The 5,000-nt window shown below is 30.3% G+C and overlaps 1 protein-coding gene across 1 annotated transcript in view; it reads right to left on the reverse strand.

The window, feature by feature from the left end:
• The window catches only part of gpc5a (glypican 5a), a 407,804-nt gene that overhangs the window by 20,966 nt on the left and 381,838 nt on the right, over positions 1-5,000 (reverse strand). The window lies entirely within an intron of this gene.

Genomic DNA, 5,000 nt, shown 5'->3' on the forward strand with positions numbered 1-5,000 from the left:
AGTATGGGGAACATATTCACCATTAATTAGTTGCTTATTAACATGCAATCTAGTAACATATTGGATCTTACCTAGTCATTATTAAGTACTTATTAATGCCTTATTCGGCATGGCCTTATTATAACCCTAACCCGCTAACCTTGACCCTAACCCTAACCAAATAACTCTAAATTGAGTCTTTGTTACTTAGAATATGTTCCCCTAGTGTCCAAATAACTCTAAATTGAGTCGTTGCGTTGTTACTTAGAATATGTTTCCCTAGTGTCCAAATAACTCTAAATTGAGTCGTTGTTACTTAGAATATGTTCCCTAGTGTCCAAACAACTCTAAATTGAGTCATTGTTACTTAGAATGTTCCCCTAGTGTCCAAATAACTCTAAATTGAGTCATTGTTACTTAGAATATTAAAGATTAAAGTACCAATGATTGTCATATGTTCCCTGGTGTCCAAATAACTCTAAATTGAGTCGTTGTTACTTAGAATATGTTACCCTAGTGTCCAAATAACTCTAAATTGAGTCTTTGTTACTTAGAATATGTTACCCTAGTGTCCAAATAACTCTAAATTGAGTCGTTGTTACTTAGAATATGTTCCCCTAGTGTCCAAATAACTCTAAATTTAGTCTTTGTTACTTAGAATATGTTCCCTAGTGTCCAAATAACTCTAAACTGAGTCGTTGTTACTTACAATATGTTCCCCTAGTGTCCAAATAACTCTAAACTGAGTCTTTGTTACTTAGAATATGTTCCCTAGTGTCCAAATAACTCTAAATTTAGTCTTTGTTACTTAGAATATGTTCCCCTAGTGTCCAAATAACTCTAAATTGAGTCGTTGTTACTTAGAATATGTTCCCCTAGTGTCCAAATAACTCTAAATTTAGTCTTTGTTACTTAGAATATGTTCCCCTAGTGTCCAAATAACTCTAAATTGAGTCTTTGTTACATAGAATATGTTCCCTAGTGTCGAAATAACTCTAAATTGAGTCATTGTTACTTAGAACATGTTCCCCTAGTGTCCAAATAACTCTAAATTGAGTCGTTGTTACTTAGAATATGATCCCCTAGTGTCCAAATAACTTTAAATTTAGTCTTTGTTACTTAGAATATGTTCCCTAGTGTCCAAATAACTCTAAATTGAGTCTTTGTTACTTAGAATATGTTCCCCTAGTGTCCAAAGCACTCTAAATTGAGTCGTTGCGTTGTTACTTAGAATATGTTTCCCTAGTGTCCAAATAACTCTAAATTGAGTCGTTGTTACTTAGAATATGTTCCCTAGTGTCCAAATAACTCTAAATTGAGTCATTGTTACTTAGAATGTTCCCCTAGTGTCCAAATAACTCTAAATTGAATCATTGTTACTTAGAATATTAAAGATTAAAGTACCAATGATTGTCATATGTTCCCTGGTGTCCAAATAACTCTAAATTGAGTCTTTGTTACTTAGAATATGTTCCCCTAGTGTCCAAATAACTCTAGATTGAGTCGTTGTTACTTAGAATATGTTCCCCTAGTGTCCAAATAACTCTAAATTGAGTCGTTGTTACTTAGAATATGTTCCCCTAGTGTCCAAATAACTCTAAATTTAGTTTTTGTTACTTAAAATATGTTCCCCTAATGTCCAAATAACTCTAAATTAAGTCTTTGTTACTTAAAATATGTTCCCCCAGTGTCCAAATAACTCTAAATTGAGTCGTTGTTACTTAGAATATGTTCCCCTAGTGTCCAAATAACTCTAAATTGAGTCTTTGTTACTTAGAATGTGTTCCCTAGTGTCCAAATAACTCTAAATTGAGTCGTTGTTACTTAGAATATGTTCCCCTAGTGTCCAAATAACTCTAAATTGAGTCTTTGTTACTTAGAATATGTTCCCCTAGTGTCCAAATAACTCTAGATTGAGTCGTTGTTACTTAGAATATGTTCCCCTAGTGTCCAAATAACTCTAAATTTAGTCTTTGTTACTTAGAATATGTTCCCTAGTGTCCAAATAACTCTAAATTGAGTCGTTGTTACTTAGAATATGTTCCCCTAGTGTCCAAATAACTCTAAATTGAGTTTTTGTTACTTAGAATATGTTCCCCTAATGTCCAAATAACTCTAAATTAAGTCTTTGTTACTTAAAATATGTTCCCCTAGTGTCCAGATAACTCTAAATTGAGCCATTGTTACTTAGAATATGTTCCCCTAGTGTCCAAATAACTCTAAACTGAGTCTTTGTTACTTAGAATATGTTCCCTAGTGTCCAAATAACTCTAAATTGAGTCTTTGTTACTTAGAATATGTTCCCCTAGTGTCCAAATAACTCTAAATTGAGTCTTTGTTACTTAGAATATGTTCCCTAGTGTCCAAATAACTCTAAATTAAGTCTTTGTTACTTAGAATATGTTCGCCATACTAAAGTGTTACCAAAAACATATAACTTTGTCTTGAATTAAAAAAATTTTTTTTTTTTAATTTTTCATTAAAGAAGGGTTCGGTGAATGCGCATATGAAACTGGTGGGGTTCGGTACCTCCAACAATGTTAAGAACCACTGCATTAGGTGGAAATACACCACATTAAACAGATTGTACTTATCGGAGTGTATATTAACAAACACAACAGCTTTTAAATTGGATCCATTTCAGAAAGACCAGGTCAAGTGTGGCATATTTTGAGAAACATAGCAGTCAGGAAACGTGCAAAATTTAAAAAAAAAGATAAAGATAATCGTTGGTCTTCAATTGTTTTGTTTACACTAGAACAAGATCGACGGAGGAGACACACTTTAAAGTGCCAGGTTCCACCTGAGACCTCTTGGAGGAGAGACAAGATTTAAACACAACTGTGCTGCATTCCCATTAGTCTTAAAGACACTCGGAGAATACAAAAAAACCAACATTGTTTATCGACAAAAAATACATTTTCCATTGACTGATTGGCCATGATGAATAGTTTCATTCTTCTTTGTCACATTTGTATTTACCGTAGAGCCGTGCCAGATTGGTGCGTGCCTCTCCAATGCGTGAAGAGGAGTGCAAACTGAATCTGGGTTTAGTGCACTTCAAACAGCAACAATAACCTCTCTGTTTGATCGCCCCCCCCAACACACAATCTGCTATATGCGCACGTACAGCTTGTTAATATACAGACTTGATATAGCTCTCCATTTTTATTTGAACAAACTCCTGGCGATGCTTCAGGGATTGAACTTTAGTTCGGCAATCCATACTGACACATACATATTTCTATTGATTAGGGCTTCTTTTGGTGCGCTGCTTATCATCAATAGTGCATGTATAGAGACTCGCCATTCGCAAAATTAGGTACACCGGAACAGCGGCGTCCTCAATGCGTCCCATGAGACGGCGCGAGTTTATTAATAAGCGATCCGGCCCGGGCTGTTTTCATACTAAAGTTAAATACCCGACTGTCTGTGAACTGCCATTTTGTCGCCATCCCGTGGACATTGTGAGTATTTCAGGCCAGTGACCGTGACTTGTGCTTTCATGTGAACGCCGCACAGCAAATTGACTTATATGACCTAATCCAAACAACCTTCCCTAGTCATGGCAAAGAAAGAAAAGAAGAACAAAAAGGAACCAGCACAAAAGTCAACAGACACACACATGACACATAACACACATAATACCTGCTCACTCAACGTTGTGGATATTATAAAAAAAATTGTCCAAGCACCTTCAGAATTACACCCGTTTAAATCTATTGCAAATGCAAAAATGTTTTAGCTGATTGATATTTCTGATTGATTAGAACACTTTAGGGAGTTCGTCATGGGACTAAATATGGTAAGAATTGAACTTTCACATACTTTAAAGTTAAAGTTAAAGTTAAAGTACCAATGATTGATTGTGTGGTGAAATTTGAATATCCAATTACAATAATTATCAATCATATATCTATTTTATTATTATAATTTGTACACATATATATATATATATATATATATATATATATATATATATATATATATATATATATATATATATATATATGCACACATATATACAGTATATATATACATATATACAGTATATATACACATACATACAGTATATATACATACATATATACATACATATGTATGCACACATATAGATATATATACACATATACTGTATATACAGTATATATACATACATATGTATACACACATATATATAGATATTCTGTATATATATATACAGCTAAAGGATTTTATATATATGTATATATAAATATGTGAGTATATATATATATATATATATATATGTGTATATGTGTATATATGTATATATGTGTATATATGTGCGTGTGTATGTATATGCATGTATATACTGTATATATGTATATGTATATGTGTAGGTGTATATATATATATATATATATATATATATATATATATATATATATATATATATATATATATATATATATATATATATATGTATATATATATATATATATATATATATATATACATATATATATATATATATATATATATATATATATATATATATATATGTGTGTTTGTATATATGTGTATGTGTATATACTATTATATTATAATATATCATATTGATGTTGATATATATATATATATGTGTGTGTATATATGTGTATATATATACTATTATATTATAATATATAATATTGATGTTGATATATATATATATATATATATATATACATATGTATGTGTATATATATATATACTATTATATTATAATATATAATATTTATGTTGATATATATATATATATATATATATATATATATATATATATATATATATATATATATATATATATATATATATATATATATATATATATATATATATATATACACACAGCTCAATTCTAAACGATTCTCGATTCAAAATCAATACTGTTTTAATAACATTGGGTGCCACTTGTATGATTAACTACATTCCTCCATAAAATAGATAAACAGCTCAGATACATTTGTGTATTACTTTAAAAAAAAAAATTAAATAAAACTGGTTTTGTTAAATACAAT

Source organism: Entelurus aequoreus, linkage group LG02 (genome assembly GCF_033978785.1).
Source record: "Entelurus aequoreus isolate RoL-2023_Sb linkage group LG02, RoL_Eaeq_v1.1, whole genome shotgun sequence".
In the NCBI taxonomy this organism is placed as follows: Eukaryota; Metazoa; Chordata; class Actinopteri; order Syngnathiformes; family Syngnathidae; genus Entelurus; species Entelurus aequoreus.